The sequence below is a fragment of the Schistocerca gregaria genome, chromosome X (genome assembly GCF_023897955.1).
Source record: "Schistocerca gregaria isolate iqSchGreg1 chromosome X, iqSchGreg1.2, whole genome shotgun sequence".
Taxonomy (NCBI): domain Eukaryota; kingdom Metazoa; phylum Arthropoda; class Insecta; order Orthoptera; family Acrididae; genus Schistocerca; species Schistocerca gregaria.
This window is the reverse complement of record NC_064931.1, coordinates 510,495,986-510,517,787: the sequence shown is the minus strand read 5'-3', so window position 1 is coordinate 510,517,787 and position 21,802 is coordinate 510,495,986.

The window sequence follows — 21,802 nt, the reverse complement described above, 5'->3', positions numbered from 1 at the left end:
TCACACATGGATTCCCCTCTGCTTCAACATCACAATTCCAGACCAAAACGAGCGCTGCGACATCTGCAACAAACCGACGCCTTGTGTTCGCTGCCATCGATCATCCTCCATACAGTCCTGGTTTGGTCCCATCCTACTGTTATCTCTTTCCAGAACTTAAAGAACGCCTTCGAGAACTTCACTTTGATAGCTATGAAGCGGTGCAAGCAGAGGTGAAGTTGTGGCTCCGTCAACAAAGTCGAAGAATCAGTCAACATTCAACAGCGATTGTACCAACAAAGTGGTCTCTCGTTGGGAGAAATATGTTCGTCGTGAGAGTTTCTATGTTAGGAAATAAATATGAACAGATGAAGAATAAAGATTTATAATTTAATAATGTTTCTTTAATTAAAATGCTTGAAAAGTTTTCATATAAATAGTTCGGAGACATTTCTTTTCAGCATGCTCTCGTACGTGTGGAAACGACACGAAATCTTCGGTTCTTATTAGGCAGGCTTTTAGAAACAGTGAAATCCCTTGAAACTTTCTGCCAGTTTGAAACTGTTCAGGACTGGGACTCGAACCCAGAGTATTGCCTTTTGCGGGCAAAGCTCTAATCGCCTGAACTATACAGGCACGACTCGCGACAGGTCCTCACAGCTTCACGTGTACCTCTCTCGTGCCTTCCAAACCTCACGCACATTTCAGGATTAACACTGCTGGAAGAATGGACACTCCAGAGAAGTGGTTTAGCAGCACCCAATGGCATTTACTTTAGAATTGATCTCGCTCTCTGCAGAGGAGCGTGCGTTCTTTCGAATCTCCCTGTCAGACTGAAACTATGTGCGAACCACGTCTCGAAACCAGTATGCAGGAGATCTGTTAAGCTTTGGAGGTAGGAGAGAGAGCGCGAGCGATTAAAGATGCTGGCCTGGATGCACTTTGGTGACACCAGCAAAGCAGCTCTATAGCTGGACGACGGCCGCTAGTGGTCCATGGGCCGAAATACACATAATCCCCTCACACTTGTCATTCATGCTGAGCTAAATTAAGTATAAATTAAGTAGCTATTTGTGGATTATTTACTCTTTGGAAGGTGCTTCTTACTTGAGGAAGACATTTTACCAGTTTTAATAAATTATTGTCTCTTATTGACGTATTCACGATAGTTAGGAAGTGCTGTAGTCCGTAGCCGGCCATGAGTCGGAGAGCGTTTCCCACGCTGGCTGGGTCGGTGATAAAGCGACCATATGTCGCGTGTAGTGGGGTGGGGATCAGTTTGGATTCCGTAGGAATGTTGGAACACGTGAGGCAATACTGACCTTACGACTTATCTTAGAAGAAATATTAATAAAAGGCAAACCTACGTTTCTAGCATTTGTAGACTTACAGAAAGCTTTTGACAATGTTGACTGGAATACTCTCTTTCAAATTCTGAAGGTGGCACAGGTAAAATACAGGAAGCGAAAGGCTATTTACAATTTGTACAGAAACCAGATGGCAGTCACAAGGGTCGAGGGGCATGAAAGGGAAGCAGTGGTTGGGAAAGGAGTAAGACAGGGTTGTAGCCTCTCCCCGATGTTATTCAATCTGTATATTGAGCAAGCAGTAAAGGAAACAAAAGAAAAATTCGGAGTAGGTACTAAAATTCATGGAGACGAAATAAAAACTTTGAGGTTCGCCGATGACATTGTAATTCTGTCAGAGACGGCAAAGGACTTGGAAGAGCAGTTGAACGGAATGGACAGTGTCTTGAAAAGAGGATATAAGATGAACATCAACAAAAGCAAAACGAGGATAATGGAATGTAGTCAAATTAAATCGGGTGATGCTGAGAGAATTAGATTACGAAATGAGACACTTAAAGTAGTAAAGGAGTTTTGTTATTTAGGAAGTAAAATTACTGATGATGGTCGAAGTAGAGAGGATATAAAATGTAGACTGGCAATGGCAAGGAAAGCGTTTCTGAAGAAGAGAAATTTGTTAACATCGAATATAGATTTATGTATCAGGAAGTCGTTTATGAAAGTATTTGTTTGGAGTGTAGCCATGTATGGAAGTGAAACATGGACGATAACTAGTTTGGACAAGAAGAGAATAGAAGCTTTCGAAATGTGGTGCTACAGAAGAATGCTGAAGATTAGATGGGTAGATCACGTAACTAATGAGGAGGTATTGAATATGATTGGGGAGAAGTGAAGTTTGTGGCACAACTTGACTAGAAGAAGGGATCGGTTGGTAGGACATGTTTTGAGGCATCAAGGGATCACAAATTTAGCATTGGAGGGCAGCGTGGAGGATAAAAATCGTAGAGGGAGACCAAGAGATGAATACACTAAGCAGATTCAGAGGGATGTAGGTTGCGGTAGATGAAGAAGCTTGCAGAGGATAGAGTAGCATGGAGAGCTGCATCAAACCAGTCTCAGGACTGAAGACAACAACAACAACAACAACAGTGGGGTGGGGCTCGGCGCTGGACCCTATCGACAAGCGTCTGCCTGGGAAATATACATGACGGGAAGTACCGCCATCTTGGCCCAAAGTCCCCGATTTTGTTTATTTATTTTTAATAATTAAAGTCATTTATGACAACATGAATACTAGGAGGAGTCTGTGGATGTTTCAAACTATTTATCATAATTTTGCCTCTTTAAAATTCACACCCGTTCTTTAACAAATGCATATCTTACTAAGTACGAACTTGATCGGAAATCCACGAACTGTGACGAAACTAGTAAGAGATGCGGACTGCGCGCCACAGTCGGCAGTTGGCGTTAAGAGCTCTTCCTGTCTTGTTCGATGGTAGCCATGCTCTCGATTACGAGTAGTCTGTGACATGAGTGTTTCATTATTGATCTAATAAGAATAAAAGTGATATTACGGCATTCTGAACGTTAATTTCCAGTAAATAGATACCCCAAAGTTGATCGACAGGAATTTCAGATAATTAGCTTCCACCGACAGAGACATCCAATGCGCCAACGAAGAATCTACACGGGACAACATTTACGAGAGCTGCACAGCGCACAGGTAGGAAGAAATCCGACGACACCACTCACCAAGGCGGATCAAGGAAGGTCCGACTCAAACTCGCAAATTCCGGGTGGTAATGCTGACCAGTTATACTGTAAGTCACATATACCACCCTCTACGGACTCGCGGCTAAGCTGAGTAATAACAGTATCAGTTTAGAAGCGACGAGATCTTGCATCTTGGAGCTAAGGGTACACTAGTTTAACTAACGACTTGAGTTGTGAAGTAACTGAAATCTGTCTCCTCAGTGACACAAGAGATCGTATTGTTTCCGTTGTGAAGAAAAGAATGTTTATACCTCAGAGACACAAGGGGCCTGCTGAAAAGTAACCCTTCCAATTTGTTTATGTAATAACTACTTGAGCTTTTTAAATAAAAAAATCTTTATTATCATTTTATATCTTCATTGTTGGTCTATACATACGTATTCCCCAACGTAGCGATCATGACGACAAACATACTGCTCCCAAAAATAGACAAGTTTGTTGGTGCCGTCACTGTAGAATGTTTTACTTTGTGACGGAGTCGCAACATCACCTCAGGGACCAAGTGAAGACTGTATGGGGGATGATCAGTGACAGTGAACGTAAGTCGTCGGAGTGCAGCAGATGTCGCAGTGCTCGTCTGTGGTCTGGCATTGCCATGCTAAAGGAGAACGTGCTCCATGTGTGGACGAACACGTCGAATTGGAAACTCGATTACAACACGCTGTTCTACATGCACCGACACAGTTACGTTATACGCCGCCAAGTTACACACTACAATTCGGAGCCCCCTATCAGCAGAAGGTAAAAAATAAATGAATTTCGTGGCAGGCCGGGGTGGCCGAGCGGTTCTAGGCGCTACAGTCTGGAACCGCATGACCGCTACGGTCTCAGGTTCGAATCCTGCCTCGGGCATGGATGAGTGTGATGTCCTTAGATTAGTTAGGTTTAAGTAGTTCTAAGTTCTAGGGGACTGATGATCTCAGAAGGTAAGTCCCATAGTGCTCAGAGCCATTTTTTGATAAATGTCGTGTGACTAGGGTCTCCCGTCGGGTAGACCGTTCGCCGGATGCAAGTCTTTCGATATGACACCACTTCGGCGACTTACGCGTCGATGGGGATGAAATGATCATGATTAGGACAACACAACACCCAGTCACTGAGCGGAGAAAATCTCCGACCCAGCTCGGAATCGAAGTCGGGCCTTTAGGATCGACATTCTGTCGCGCTGACCACTCAGCTACCGGGGGCGGACAGCAGAAGGTTGAAAATATGTAGGCATGAAGACTAAAGATGTAGAATGTTAATAACGTTTCTTTCATTTAAAAAGCTGTAAGAGTTTTCACATAAAAATTCGGAGTCTTTACTTTTCAGTACGTATAAGTGAGAAACTGTCGAAAGTCGATAAGAATGAAGAAACACTCTTTTTTGGACATAATTGTATTGGGGAGAAACTGTCTGCAACGAAAGGTCGTCGAAGAAAAGGGAGTGGGAGGAAGGAGACTACTTGCAATTCTGGATGACATTAAAAATAGGCTACGTTACCCGAAAATTACAGAAGAGGAACAGAAAACAGAAAAATCTAGAGTTTCCTGTCGATATCTATACTAAGACAGATGTACCACAGAAAAAGACAGATTTACACAATAACGACAGTCTTCGAATAACTCAGAAGCTAGCTTGGAAGTACAGAATTAAAATTCAGTACGAGGAGTTAAACACAGGCAGCTGATTTCACAAAGTCTCATCGATTATTTACGAGGCGGGGAAATCCTGGAGATGACATTAGTGAGACTAATCAGTCATGATTATGAGAGTTTTCGTTCAGTGGCGTTACCGGCGATTCACAACTGACATCGCGACTGTGAAGTACACACTTATAAAAATAAAAATAAAAAAAACGAGGCACCATGAACGAATTGGCCAAATGGGGAGGAAATCATTAGATGTGATGTTCATGTACTGACAAGCAAAAATTACAACTTTTGTAAAATTTGGTGATTTAAAAGGTAAGAACTTCACAAACAGAAAATGGAAATGAGTGTACGGCATTGTGGGCCAGGAGTCCCCCATTCGGCGAAGTTCGGTCGCCGAGGGTAATTACTTATTGCAGTCGACGCCACACTGGGCGAGTTGCACGTCGGAGATGAGGATGAAATGATGATGAGGACAACACAACACCCACTCCCTGAGCAGAGAAAATCTCCTGCCTAGAAGGTGTAAGTCAACTACCATGGCCAGCAAGATCTCCGGATCTGTCCCCCATTGAGCATATTTGGGACTGGATGAAGCGTCGTCTCACGCGGTCTGCACGTCCAGCACGAACGCTGGTCCAACTGAGGCGCCAGGTGGAAATGGCATGGCAAGCCGTTCCACAGGACTACATCCAGCATCTCTACGATCGTCTCCATGGAAGAATAGCAGCCTACATTGCTGCGAAAGGTGGATATACACAGTACTAGTGCCGACATTGTGCATGCTCTGTTGCCTGTGTCTATGTGCCTATGGTTCTGTCAGTGTGATCATGTGATGTATCTGACCCCAGGAATGTGCCAATAAAGTTTCCCCTTCCTGGGACAATGAATTCACGGTGTTCTTATTTCAATTTCCAGGAATATATATATATATATATATATATATATATATATATATATATATATATATATATATATATATATAAGGCTCACCGGCCATTTGCCCATCTTCTTCTGAGCGGATGCACAAACAGTGCCTGAACTCACTCTTACGGGAATCGGCGGTAAAGCCACGAGTAATGAGTATGATGGGCAAGGGCAGTATGAATATAGTGCGGGACAATAAGCTGGGAATGTGGGTCTCACGGGAGGCGTGTCAGAGATAAGTCCCTGCAGTCGCACGCTCCTCTGTGTCTTTGGTGGCTCAGATGGCTAGCCGGCACGTTAGCTCAGCGTGTTCGGTCAGAGATGCGGTGGCCCCCTGTAGTAAAAAAAACTGAGTAAAGGAATCCACAATCAACTTGACCGGATGTCGTGTGACGTCCGCCAAGACCAAACGCAGCGAACAACACGGAACAAAATAAATAAAAAAAATGGAAAGAGCGTCTGCCATGCACACAGGAGATCCCGGGTTCGAGTCCTGGTCGGGGCACACATTTTTAACTGTCCCCGTTAACTTATATCAACGCCTGTATGCAGATAAGGGTATTCATTTCATAGTAAATCTCTTTCTCTTGAATAAATCATCCCATTTTTCTGCAAGTGTAATCATTTCTTTGTCTGTACATGTACATAAGTTCTACAGATTTGCGTCCCGTTTGATAATTCCTTCATGTTGCATCGTTCTTCCCTTCTTCTTCTCTTTTGTTCGGTCGTAGCGTGTATTACAAGGATCGATATATTTCTCTGGGAACTGGTGTTCCGTTAACCGAAGCGACGCGTGTTGATCTAGCGAAAGGTGAAAGGAAGAAAATTTAGCGAGGGATGAAACGGGGAGCTCTAAATATTGTGGTGATGGAACCTAATAATGTAGCTTTAATAGCAGCTCTGCTAAGGGGCAAAGACAGGTCATTAACCTCAATTTCAATAATTGCGACAATTTGGAGTGAGATCGCAGCTAATACTTGAAAAAAAAAAACAAGCCGAAAAACAATTCCAGTGCTTATCATTGGGTGGTGAGGATTGCGGGGGGATTTCAACAGTTCACAACAGGTGGGAGAAAGGCGACGGCAAACCACCTCCACTAGAACCTTGCGGGATTCCACATCTACCCTATTTTCGTTTTCTGACTTTATCTTTGAATGCTCTTCAAATTGAAAAATACGTAACTGGCGTGGCAGGTTAGCCTGTTACAAATGGCTGGGAAAGTCAGTACGGTGGTATTAGCAAAATGGTTCAAATCGCTCTGAGCACTATGGGACTTAACATCTGAGGTCATCAGTCCCCTAGAACTTAGAACTACTTAAACCTAACTAATGTAAGGACATCACACACATCCATGGCCGAAGCAGCATTCGAATCTGCGACCGTAGCGCCTATAACCGAAGCGCCTAGAACCACTAGGCCACTCCGGCCGACGAGGGATTAGCAACACAAAGGCATATATCCGAAGTAGAATTTTCTCTAGTAATGCTCTGCAGTGTTTAAAATTACCTTTAGCTTGTGCTTAGCTCTAATTTAGGAGCCACATATTGATTGTGAGTTACACAGGGCCGGAAAATCCGTCGCTCACTTCAGTGCCACGAGCCAAGTAATCAATAGATAACAGCTGTTTTATCGGCCTGCTGTGCTTATTGATTCCACAACGGTCGATAATGCATTACAGACACGAAGAAGCACAGTGGTAGCAGTACTGAATAACACAAAGAGCTGACACGCAGTGTAAGTCGATTCAAAATGTTACGTGTCCTGCCATAAAAACGTAAAAAGCAGTAGTGTTCCTACGAACAGGGAAGTTATAGTAAAACTTTTTCGCTTGAGCCAGTGTAGACCGAAAACTATTTACCGTATGGGTACCCAACTTTATAGGAATGATGTTCAGACTGTGCGCTGCAGGATTTTCGTTGTTGTTAGTGTTAGCATCATGATTTGCCGTCAGGAGCTGCTCCTGGTACGGCGACGTAGGGCTGAAACACAAGCATCAGTGTGCATTGCAGCTGCAGGCAGTCAGCCAGCCACTGTGGTCGAGCGGTTCTAGGCGTTTCAGTTGCCGGCACGGTAGCTCAGCGTGTTCTTTCAGAGGGCTGCGTGCTCTCTGTAATAATAAAACTGAGTCAAGGAATCAACGATCCACTTGAAGGGATGTCTTGTGACGTCCGCCCAGACCAAACGCAACGAACTATATCGAACAAAATGAAAAGTCTGGAACCACGCGACCGCTACGGTCGCAGGTTCGAATCCTGCCTCGGGCATGGATGTGTGTGATGTTCTTAGGTTAGTTAGGTTTAAGTAGTTCTAAGTTCTAGGGGACTGATGACCTCAGATGTTAAGTCCCATAGTGCTCAGAGCCATTTTGAACTACATTCCACTGTCTCAATTGGATTGTCCGCCGGCATGCCGACACGTCGCCTGTGTATCGTCCCATAAGACAAAAGAGATCTGTGTCAATACTCCGCAAGCCACCTTGCGGTGCCTCTGGTACCAATGTGACTTTCCCTTGCCTTTTCCAATCGGGAATGGTGCGTGGGAAGAGCGACTGTCTATAAACTCCCGTACGAGCTCTAATTTCTCTGATTATCTGGTCATAGTCATTTCGAGAGACATGTAGTATCCGATCAAAAGTATCCAGACACCAGTAATATGAGTTGTGTCCACTCTTCGACTTTATGGCGTCTTGAAGTCTGCCGGGGACATTTTCAGTGAGGCGTCCGAACGTCAGCGGAGGAATGATAGCTCATTCTTCAAATGGTTCATATGGCTCTGAGCACTATGGGACTTAACATCTACGGTCATCAGTCCCCTAGGACTTAGAACTACTTAAACCTAACTAACCTGAGGACATCACACACATCCATGCCCGAGGCAGGATTCGAGCCTGCGACCATAGCGGTCGCGCGGTTCCAGACTGTAGCGCCTTTAACCGCTTGGCAGCTCATTCTTCCTCAAGAGGTGAAACCAGAGAAGGTGGTGATGTTTGACCGTGGGGTCTGGAGGGAAGTCGACGTTCGAACCCCTTCCAGAGCTCTGGGCAGGACAGTCAAAAATGTAATAACTGTCAACAAATCATTGCCTCATTATGTTGGTTTATCACACGGCGCATTGTCATACTGATACGAACAGCCCCCGAGCTGTTCCTCTAGTGTACTTAGTTGGCGTTACCGTAAGCACAATAAGGTGACCAGACCCTAACCACGCCGACTGTGATACCACTTTCTCCGTACTTCAATGTTTGTACTACACGTGATGTCAGATAAGGTGCTGCAGTCATTCCCCAAAACTAAATTCTTCCATCGGACTACCACAGGGTATAGCGTGACTCATCACTGGACTCGCTTTCGGGAGGACAACGGTTCAAATCCGTGTCCGGCCATACAACTTTGGATTTTCCGTGATTTCTCTAAATCACTCCAGGCAAATGCCGCGATGGTTTCCTTGAAAGGGCACGACCGATTTCCTTCTCCATCCTTGACACCATCCGAGCGTGTGCTACGTCTCTAATGACTTCGATGCGGACGGTACATTAAACTCATCTTCCTTCCTTCCTTTAATTCCCTGCGCACAGTCTATGTACAAGTTGGATTGCTGGTAACACTTTCTTATAATTTATTGGCTTTCGGGACAAGTCCATACGACTGTCTCAATAGTGTACTATTTCTGACGACGACACGAAACTGAAGACAAGACAGCATCTGGTCCCCGAGAGGAGAAAAGCACCGACTCGGCCGAGAATCTAACCCGGAGCCCTTCGGATAGCAATCTGCCGGGCTGACCGCGCAGCTACGGAGGCGGACGGTAGCTCTTCAGAACTCGCGAGAGATTTCTTCCGCTGATTTCATGCTATGTGTTTACAGCCATCTCTGCAATGCTTGACGGCCCCTGTCCTTCAGTGCATGAGGTCTGCTTGGTCTTTGTTTAATTGTGGATGTTCCTTCGCCTTTCCATTTCACAGTTATATCACCAACACCCTACTTGGTCAGCTTTAAAGGGGTTAAAATGTCCCTGATGGACCTGTTAATCAGATAACATCCAGTGAGTAGTCCACGTTCGAAGACACTGAGCTTTCTTGACCGACCCTTTCTGCTGCTACTGCTAGTGTATTAGAGATCTGCAAATAGGGCGCTTTGCTACTTCACACTCGTCAGAGCCCACCACCTTGGTATGGGTTGCCCGATGACGAATGCTAGAAGCGGGCAGGCTGTGGACGAACGAGGCCCCGTGGACAGGGCAGAAGTCAACCCGTCTGACGCGCTCGGCGCGCTCCTCTTGGGACCGTTTTAGGAGCAGCTAAGTGTGCCTACAGGCTGGTGTTACTTCTACACTCACATCAATTTACTTACGCTATTGACATAAATTCCTGGGTGGTAGTGTCTAATCGCCATATCATTGTGATCCAGAACAGAAAATACACTGAAGTGCCAAAGAAACTGGTATAGGCATGCGTATTCAGATACAGAAATACACTAAGTGATCAAAAGTATCCGGACACCTGGCTGCAAATGACTTACAAGTTCGTGGCGCCCTCCATCGGCAATGCTGCATTTCAATATGGTGTTGGCCCACCCTTAGCCTTGATGACAGCTTCCACTGTCGGAGGCATACTTTCAATAAGGTACTGGAAGGTTTCTTCGGGAGTGGCAGCCCATTCTTCGTGGAGTGCTGCACTGAGGAGAGGTATTGATGTCGGTCGGTGAGGACTGGCACGAAGTCGGAGTTCCAAACCGTCCCAAAAGTGTTCTATAGGATTGAGGTCGGGACTCTGTGCAGGCCAGTCCATTACAGGGATGTTATCGTCGTGCATCCACTCCGCCACAGGCCGTGAATTATGAACAGGGGCTCGATCGTGTTGAAAGATGCAATCGCCATTCCCGAATTGCTCTTCAACAGTGGGAAGCAAGAAAGTGCTTAAAAGATCAATGTAGGCCTGTGCTGTGATAGTGCCAAGCAATACAACAAGTGGTGTAAGTCCCCTCCATGAGAAATACGACTACACCATAACACCACCGCCTCCGAATTTTACTGTTGGCACTACGCACGCCGGCGAATGACTTTCACCGGGCATTCGCCATACCCGCACCCTGCCATGGGATCGCCACATCCGCACCGTGATTCGTCACTCCACACAACGTTTTTTCACTGTTCAATCGTCCACTGTTTACGCTCCTTACACCAAGCGAGGCGTCGTTTGGCATTTACCGGCGTGATGTGTGGCTTATAAGCAGACCAAGAAATGCAAGTTTTCTCACCTCCCGCCTAACTTTCATAGTACTTACAATGGATTCTGATGTAATCTGGAATTCCTGTGTGATGGTCTGGGTACAATTTCTGCCTGTTATATATTACGACCCTCAACTGTCGGCGGTCTCTGTCAGACAACAGACGATGTCGGCCTGTACGCTATTGTGCTGTACGTGTCCCTTCACGTTTCCACTTCACTATCACATGGGAAACAGTGGACCTAGGGTTGTTTAGGAGTGTGGAAATCTCGAGTACAGAAGTATGACACAAGTGATACCCAATCACCTGACCACGTTCAAAGTCCGTGAGTTCCGCGGAGCATCCCATTCTGCTCTCTCACGATGTCTAATGACTACTGAGGTCGCTGATATGGAGTACCTGGCAGTAAGTGGCAACACAATGCACCAAATATGAAAAACGTATATGTTTGGGGGTGTGCAGATACATTTGATGACATAGTGTATGAAAACAGTCAGAAGACAGCACTGTGGTCGGCAACGCCTATATAAGACAACAAGTGTCTGGCGTAGTTGTTACGTAGGTTACTGCTGCTATAATGAAAGGTTATCAAGATTGAAGTAAGTTTGAACATGGTGTTATAGTCGGCGCACCAGCGGTGGGACACAGTATCTCCGAGGTAGCAATGAAATGGGGATTTTCCCGTTCTACCATTTCACGAGTGTACTGCGAATACTAGGAATCCGGTAAAACATCAAATCTCCGACATCGCTGCGGCCGAAAAAAAAATATCCTGTAAGAACGGGACCAACGACGACTGAAGAGAATCGTTCAGCGTGACAGAAGCACAACTGTCCCGCACTTTGCTCCAGATTTCAATGCTGGGCCATCAACAAGTGTCAGCGTGCGAGCCGTTCAACGTAACATCGTCGATATGGGCTTTCGGAGCCGAGGGCCCACTCGTGTACCATTGATGACTGAACGACACAAAGCTTTACGCCTCTTCTGGACCCGTCAACACCAACATTCGACTGTTGATCATTGGAAACATGTTGCCTGGTCGGACGAGTCTCGTTTCGAATTGTATAGAGCGGATGAACGTGTACAGGTACGGAGATAACCTCATGAATCCATGGACCGTGTATGTGATCAGGGGACTGTTCGAGCTGGTGGAGGCTCTGTAATGATGTGGGATGTGTGTAGTTGGAGTGATATGATATGGGACGCCTAGATACGACTCTGACAGGTGACACGTACGTAAGTATCTTGTCTGATCACCTGCATCCATTGATGCCCATTGTGCATTCCGACAGACTTGGACAATTCCAGCAGGACAATGCGACACCCCACACGTCCAGAATTGCTACAGAGTGGGTCTTGGAACACTCTTCTGAGCTTAAACACTGCCGCTGGCCACCATTCTCCCCAGACATGAATATTATTGAGCATATATTGGATGCATTGGAACGTGCTGCTCCGAAAAGGTCTCCATCCCCTCGTACACTTACGGATTTATGGACAGCCCTGCAAGATTCATGGTGTCAGTTCCCTCCAACAGTACTTGAGACATGTGTCGAGTCCATGCCACGTCGTGTTGCGGCATTTCTGCATGCTCCGGGGCCCTACACGATATTAGGCCGATGTACCAGTTTCCTTGGCTCTTTAGTGTAGCATCTACAGTTAATACGAGAGTTGTGCTTCACAGCTAAATTTTAGTTTTGAAATTAAGTTCAGTTTTCATTTACTGGACACGTAGCGTGTATTAAACAAGAAAACTGGTCTACAGCCGGCCGTGGTGGCCGATCGGTTCTGGACGCTTCAGTTTGGAACAGCGCTGCTGCTACGGTCGCAAGTTCCAATCCTGCCTCGGGCATGGATGTCTGTGATGTCCTTAGTTTAGTTAGGTTTAAGTAGTTCTAAGTTCTAGGGGACTGATGACCTCATATTTAAAGTCCCATAGTGCTCAGAGCCATTTGAACTGGTCTACAGTAATTTACACGGAATTCTGTATCTTCAGCTCCTGTATTACAATTACTTTTCAATTTGTGCACCCTTAACAAAACAAACTGAATTTCTCGATACTCCTTCCAATATTCCTATTGCATCTTTGAATGGCTCTAAAAATATCACGATTTCTTTTGCAGTATTGTTGTCGTAACCAGTAAGTTTCTCAGAGGCGGCTGTCTCCATCAGCATTTCCATGAATTTGTCGCACTGTCTAACTGCGGACTGTAGCATTCTAAACAAGCTCTTCCACCCACTCTCCGTTTCTTGTCTGTGAAGAAATCACTTCACCAATTTTCTACATAAAACGTACATTAGCTGTGGCAGCATAAGTCAGGGAATAAACAACTGCAACCCCATTCAGTAAATAATCGTCATCGATAATGTGTTTCAGGACTGCGCTCAAAAGTGTGTAATGCATGCACAATGCTGAAATGATGCAGTGCTTTGTCTATATTACCGCTTCGATCAGTGACAAATGAAATCTTATTAAAATACTGGTGTTTACTCCTAAAAACACGAATAATGTTTCCTCAATGTAGTTCTTAATAAATTCTCTAGATTTTTTCGTCTCAGAAAAAAGAGGTGTCACCAACATCATTTTCGCAGTGCCTAATCTTGATAAACAAAGTACGCAGTAGTACATATCTACACATTTTCCGATATGTATCGGTCCATACATCCGCTGCACATCTTGCATTCACGCTTGTCTATCACTGATTCGTGATATTGTCGTCGGATGAGTCAAAATGTTAGAGACTTTTACATGCCCCAATTCTGAACCGACGTTTACAAACTCCTGACATAAAGTGCGAAATCCTACATCTAATATTAATGTTAATGGCCGAAGATCTCTAGTTCACATTTATACGCACCTTTTAATTACTATAGCTTTCAGTGAAACTGGTAATGCTTTAGAATTTGCACTTTTTCGTGTTCTGCAGACATCTGCCTTCACATGTGTGGTGGCGGATCTGCAAAGAGAGAGGAACACGTGCCACAGTGCGTGTAGCCGCAGCCATGAATGAAAATCTCTCCCGAACATTGTTATGACCACCGTCTGTCGCGCTCAGAATATATTCGTTCGAATAAAGTTTCGCTTTTACACTCTCCTTCACCTCAGATTCAGACGCAATATTTCTAGAGCGGGCAACTGAGCAGCAGTAGGGTAACTATAATATACGGCCAATCAATTCGAGCATTGAATGCTCCATCTATCGGACTTACATGGAACTACATGCGCCGAGCAATTCGAGCGATCATAAACGTCAGATACAAACCTCTGTTGTTCCACTGACAACGTAATACTCCGCGCCTCCTATTATACTGGCGCGTCAACCTGTCGTGACATCTGGTTGTCAGTTTCGCATGCGCGTGTCCGGAATCTTTTACCAGGTGATGTATGTAGGAGTAAGCAACATACTTCCCGACTCTTCTTTGAAAGTAGGTGCTCGAAATTCAACAGTAACTCTCTCCGTGATGCACAACGCTTCTATTGTAGTTACAGCCACTGGTGTTACTTGAACATCTTAGTTCGATCTTGTCTATCTCTTCTATTCATCCTTATCGGTAATGATCCCAGACTGATCAACAACATTCAAGAATAGGTCGAATACGTGTTTTGTAAGCCATTTCTTTCTTGAATGAATTACATTTCCTTAGAATAAATCCAGTGAATCTCCGCCTGACATCTGCTTTTCCTACAATTTGTTTTATGGCGCCATTCCACTTTAGATGGCTCCGGGCAGTGGGACAGTTACTCGTGTGTATTCTACGGCTGTTACTATGGCTCTGGGCACTATGGGACTTAACTTCTGAGGTCATCAGTCCCCTAGAACTTAGAACTACTTAAACCTAACGAACCTAAGGACATCACACACATCCATGCCCGAGGCAGGATTCGAATCTGCGACCGTAGCGGTCGCGCGATTCCAGACTGCAGGGCCTAGAACCGCTCGGCCACCCCGGCCGGCACGGCTGTTACTGTTTCCAGCGATTTGTCGCCAACAGCGTAATCGAACAACATTGAATCTCCTCGAAAATTTACGCGCTACACTTTGCATTTAATTTCTTTGAAGGCCAACTGTCAGTCCCTGCACCAACCTCGATCCTCCGCAGGTCTTCCTGGATTTCGCTACAGTCTTCTCGCATTACTGCCTTCCCTTAGACGTTTTTCGATGCGGCAGTATCTTGTCACGAAATTAAATTTAAAAAAAATGGTTCAAATGGCTCTGAGCACTATGCGACGTAACTTCTGAGGTCATCAGTTGCCTAGAACTTAGAACTAATTAAACCTAACTAACCTAACGACATCACACACATCCATGCCCGAGGCAGGATTCGAACCTGCGACCGTAGCAGTCGCTCGGCTCCATACTGTAGCGCCTAGGACGAAATTAAATCACCAACTTTCTCCTCAGAGTGTGACAATATTATGTTGGCACCCACCTACATAGGAAGAAATGATCATCATAATATAATAAGAGAAATCAGAGCTCTCATGGGAAGATTTAACTGTTCGTTTTTCTCACGCGCTGTTCGAAAGTGGAACGGTAAGTAATTAAAAGTGTTTCGATGAACCCTCGGCCAGGCACTTTACTATTAATTGCACAGTAATTACGTAGATGTAGATGCATGAGTCTACGGGAGTACCTCAGCATCACGCAGATGGTTGACAGACACACGTGCCGTTTGTGCACGAACTTTGTCATGTTGAAAAATGGCACCACATTACTGTCACATGAGAGATATCTTAGTGTCGTCAGAGTTCCTTCTACCAGCCGTGAGCTGATATCATACCCGATGTCTCCCCACGCAGTCCATGATTTTCGTTCACAGTATCAGTTCAGACGCAGCCGTTTGTGTTGTGGTGTTAAAGGCTGCGTACACATGGGACGATAATTGCCTAGTCCAGCAGCAGCCAGTCTTCGACCAATGGTGTGAGATGACAAAGAAAATTGCAGAGAGCCCATTACATGTTCTCGGGTGACAGACACAGGTGTGAAGGGGTAAGATGTGCTTGGAGCACGATACGGCGATCCTCCCTCGAGGTAGTCAGGCGTAGTTGGTCGGATCCTTGACGACAAGTATTCCATCCCTCTCCATGAAGCCCAACATCGGGCCATTGTTACTTCGGAATGTGCCAAAGTCTAGATTCGATCCGCTGGCCCTGTGGAGACCCACAAGGAGGCCCCTTTCAAATTCTGCCAGGCTCTGATAACTCGGTCTCTCACGAGTACTCGATATCCCCGTGTCCGTCGCACTGATGAATCAATATTTGACACTGTCACGCCAGTTGAATACCCTATTAGGCCTGGTAACAAAACTAACTACAAACATCACTAATGCCCACTGGTGGCCGTTCTACCTGTCACAGAGAATTGAGATATGATCATTTAGACACCAGACTACAGCATTTACTGTTGGTGTACTACGTCACATCGACTTCTGACTATTCCTTCTGGGTGCCTCAATTTTTTCGTCAGGCACTGTATGTTTTTAATTTTTATACAAAATTCTTGTCTACAAAAAAAATTAAAAAAAACTCTTATTTCCACGAAGCCATAGAACAAACTCACAAGCTTTTGTGTTTGGCACAGTTTAAGATAACGACTTGACAGACAGTAAAAAATGAAAGCAGAAGAGTAGAAATCGGTGGTAAACTAAACTTTTTGAGGAGAGCCGGATTCTGGAACGAGGCGATGCAGACTACGAGCAGTTGGTGTGAGAACAGCCTAGGGCGCCCGCCTCTGCTTGTTTGCACAGCTGTTCGTCTTGTCACAGCATATGAGCGGCCTCTGCTGCCTTGCTGTTTTTCTCTCGGTTAAAATTCTCTCGTTTTCGCTTTTTGCTGCAGAAACCTACTGAACTCTTTTTATTAACTTCATTTTTTCATCTTTATTGAAATGCCTATATGATAAGGAACCTAAACTCTCGAAAAGTAATCTAGTACTTCTGAAATTAGTGGCTTGCATGCTACTTATTTTACACATGCACTGCACTCCCCAAAATCCTTCCAAAGAATTTTGTCTTCCATTCACCATCCCTAACCCTGATTTTAAGTGATAGTCCCATCCCATGTCCATTTTTACTATAAGCCCCAAATACACTAAAAAAACTTACGAAGGCTATTCGGAAGGTAGGGTCCGATCGGGCGCAAAATGGAAGCCACAGTGAAAATCTGATGAAGCTTTGCACAGATGTGTCCAGTATGCCTGTAGATCGCATCACGTCGCTCTCCACAGCTCAGAGCGCACAGTGAGCGCGTAAAGATGGCTAGAAAGTAGTCTCTCTCACAAAGTGTGAGGGCCAGGTGAGATATTTTGCCTAATGTCATGCAGTCCACATAACATAACTGTCATACTATTCGTCCCACGCGACAATTCTCGGCCGCACTCTGCAATGAAGATGCTCCTGCAGCGTTTTCGATGGGACGTTTCCGATAACTCACAATACAGCCCGTGATCGGCTCCCACTGAATTTCATCTCTGCTCACATGAATTGAAGACGACATATTGACACAGACAACGAGCTGCAGACCGACGTGGTGAACTGGCGGAAAGTATATAACGAGGGTATTGGAAGATTAGAACAACGCTACGACAAATGTCTAAGTCGGAGCGGTGATTGTGTAGATAAGTAGCCGGAAGCTGTAGCTAACTGTTTGTAAATAAAACATGTTTGATTTTTACAGTGGTTTCCATTTAGTGACCGACAGGACCTTACTTTTCGAATAGCCCTCGTAAATGATCACAACTGATGAAAACTTGAATGATTCATTCAAGAGTAAGAGCTTCATAAATTGAGCATGTCAAAAATGTGTTGTTCCATCTCTGGCCCTTGTGAAAGCAGTTCTTCGGCTTGGTAGTGATTCATAGGGTTGCTGTACGTCCTCCTGAGAGTCGTGCCAAATTCTGTCCAATTGGCGCGTTAGACCGACGAAATCCCGCACTGATTGGAGGGCCCATAATGCTCCAAACCTTCTCAACTAGGGAGAGATACTGTAACTTTGTTGCCCAAGGCACGGTTTGGGAAACACGAAGACAAGCAGCAGAAACACTCGCCTCGTGCGGGCAGGTTTTATCTTGGTGAATTTTATTTGTCGGCCGGTGTGGCCGACCGGTTCTAGGCGCCTCAGTCTGGAACCGCGCGACCACTACGGTCGCAGGTTCGAATCCTGCCTGGGGCATGGATGTGTGTGATGTCCTTAGATTACTTAGGTTTAAGTAGTTCTAAGTTCTAGGGGACTGACGACCTCCGATGTTAAGTCCTATAGTGCTCAGAGCCATTTTTTTATTTTTTATTTTTTTATTTACACGTCAAGTTCCGTAGGATCAAATTGAGGAAGAAATCTCCGAGGTCATAGAACGTGTCAGTACATGAACTTACAACATAAAAAGTAATAACAGATAAAAATAAATGTTTATGTACCCAAAAAAAAATCACTCCATCAGTTTCAGTAAACCCAATCAACAATACAATAACAATCAGCTTAATTTTTCGTGGAACTCCTCGACAGAATAGAAGGAGTGACCCATGAGGAAACTCTTCAGTTTCGATTTGAAAGCGCGTGGACTACTGCTAAGATTTTTGAAATGGAGTGGTAGCTTATTGAAAATGGATGCAGCAGTATACTGCATACCTTTTTGCACGAGAGTTACGGAAGTTCGATCCAAATGCAGGTTTGATTTCTGCCGAGTATAAATCGAGTGAAAGCTGCTTATTGTTGTGAATAAGCTAATATTGATAACAAGAAATGACAGTCAGGAATATATTTATTTAGAGGCCAATGTCAAGATACCCAGAGGTTCGAAAACTTACACCACTTATTGCAGGAACCGCCCGTTTCTGAGCCAAAAATATCCTTTTAAAATGGGAAGAGTTACCCCAAAATATAATACCATACGACATAAGCGAATGAAAATAAGCAAAGTAGACTAATTTTCGTGTCGAACGATCACTCACTTCTGATACAGTTCGAATAGTAAATATGACAGCATTAAGACTTTGAACAAGATCCTGAACGTGGGCTCTCCACGACAGCTTACTATCTATCTGAACACTTAGGAATTTGAACTGTTCAATTTCACTAATCATATGCCCGTTCTGTGAAATTAAAACGTCAGATTTTGTTGAATTGTGTGTTAGAAACTGAGTCTTACTGTGATTTAGCGTTAGTTTATTTTGTACAAGCCATGAAATTAGATCATGTACTGCACTATGTGAAACCGAGCCAACGTTGCACACAACATCCTTTACTACCAAGCTAGTGTCATCAGCAAACAGAAATATTTTAGAGTTACCTGTAATACTAGAGGGCATATCATTTATATAAATAAGGAACAGAGGTGGCCCCAACACTGATCCCTGGTCACCCCCCACTTGACAGTATCCCACTCAGACTCCACATCACAGCCGTTATCAGCATTGTGAATAAGGACCTTTTCCTGCCTGTTGCTAAAGTAAGAGGTGAACCAATTGTGAGCTACTTCCCATATTCCGTAATGGTCCAACTTCTGGAGCAATATTTTGTGATCAACACAATCAAATGCCTTAGTTAAATCAAAAAAATATGCCAAGCGTTCGAAACCTTTTGTTTACCCCATACACTACCTCACAGAGAAAAGAGAATATAGCAATTTCAGTTGTTAAATGTCTTCTATAACCGAACTGTAAATTTGATAGCAAATCGTGTGATATGAAATGATCAATTATCCTTACATACACAACCTTTTCAATAACTTTTGCAAACACTGATGGCATAGAAATAGGTCTAAAATTATCTAAATTATCCCTGTTCCCATTTTTATAAAGCGGCTTTACTACTGAGTACTTTAATTGCTCAGGAAGCTGACCATCCCTAAAGGAAAAATTACAAATATGGCTGAATACTGGGCTAACATGTACAGCCCAGTACTTTAATATTCTGCTAGACACTCCATTAGGATGTCTGCCATGAAGGGCGAGACAATAGGACGTAGAATATCGTCGACATACCCCTGTGGTGTAAGGTTGTTGCGGATGTCAAACAGAGGAACCCTGCTGTTATTAGGAGAAATGTCACTTTACAACATTACTCCCCGTTGTCGGCCCGTATGACGAACGACAGCCAGGTTGCTATCTATCCCACTACTGTCCGAGGCGTTTCTACACACATCTCATTGACTGAGGTAGAATTGTTTCCAGTGATTAGTCCCGCTTTGAAATGAGCCCTGATGACCAGAGACCTGTTTGGAGACAACCTGAACGTTGCTCGCCACACGGCCCGACAAGCTGCAGTGATGGTCTGTGGTGACGTTTCATAGCAGCACCCCTTTTGTTGTCATCCGCGGCACCCGTGCAGCACAGCGGTACACCGTCGTTATTCCACGCCGTTTTCTTTTCCTTCATGGCAGGCCATCCTGGGCTTTCATTCTAGGAAGATAAGGCCTGCCCACGCACGGCGAGGGTTTCCACTGCTTTTCTTCGTGCTTACCAAACCTACCTTGGCCAGCAAGGTCACTAGAGCTATACGCAGTTGAAACGGTTGGAGCATTATGGGCGGAGCCCTCAGCCACCTCCAGTTGGGCAGAATTTGGCACGACATCGCTCAAGTGGACATCCAACATTTGTATCAATCAATACCAAGCATAGTAACTGCTTGCGAAAGGGCCAGAGGTGGGCCAACGTGTTACAGAATTGTTCTGTTTTTTAAGCTCGTTCTCATGAATAAATCGCCCATTTTTTTCAGAAATTGCAATCATCTGTTTGTCTGTACATGCACGTCCATCTGCATGTACATCACATCTAGAGTTTAGTTATTCGGTATCATGTGCGTAAGATGTTCATGACTAATATTATAATTGGATACTATTGACTTTTTCTTTTTGTTATGAGCATTACCTTGCATTCTCGACTATCAGGTTTCTTCTGTTATAGGCATTATATTGCATTTTCCAAATTTAAAGAGTATACCGATTCATTACTCCAAGTGGCAGTTTGGTCCACGTCTTTCTGCAAATTCTTTATGTCGTCCAGTGGTGACATGTTGCCCTATGGCACAATACTACAACGTCATCAGTGTACAATCTTATAACGTTGCTGATCTTAACTGATAAATAGTTTATGTATACTGAGAACTTTTAAGGTCATATTCCACTTCCTTGTGACACACCGGCCGCAGTGACCGAGCGGTTCTAGGGGCTTCAGTCTGGAACCGCGCGACCGCTACGGTTGCAGGTTCGTATTCTGCCTCGGGCACGGATGTGTGTGATGTCCTTCAGTTAGTCAGGTTTAAGTAGTTCTAACAAAAAATGGTTCAAATGGCTCTGAGCATTATGTGACTCAACTGCTGTGGTCATCAGTCCCCTAGAACTTAGAACTACTTAAACCTAACTAACCTAAGGACATCACACACATCCATGCCCGAGGCAGGATTCGAACCTGCGACCGTAGCAGTCGCACGGTTCCGGACTGGGCGCCTAGAACCGCGAGACCACCGCGGCCGGCCAGTTCTAACTTATAGGGGACTGATGTTAAGTACCATAGTGCTCAGAGCCATTTGAACCATTTGAACTTTGTGATACACCCAGTGTTACTTCAGTTTCAGCAGAACTATTGCACCATGACTCAGCCTGGGGCTATGAACTATTGCTGTGTCCATCACCAGAATGATTCTTCTTCTCACAGCCATCTCTTCCCTATCGTTCCCGACTACCGTGCCGACGCTTGACTTTACACCGTAATAGTTTATAGTCTGAACATTTGGCTGGGATTGCGAAAATGGTTCAGACGGCTCTAAGCACTATGGGACTTAACATTTGAGGTCATCAGTCCCCTCGACTTAGAACTACTTAAACCTAACTAACCTAAGGACATCACACACATCCATGCCCGAGGCAGGATTCGAACCTGCGACCGAAGCAGCAGCGTAGTTCCAGACCTAAGCGCCTAGAACCGCTCGGCCACAGCGGCCAGCTTGGGATTCCGAGATGGACG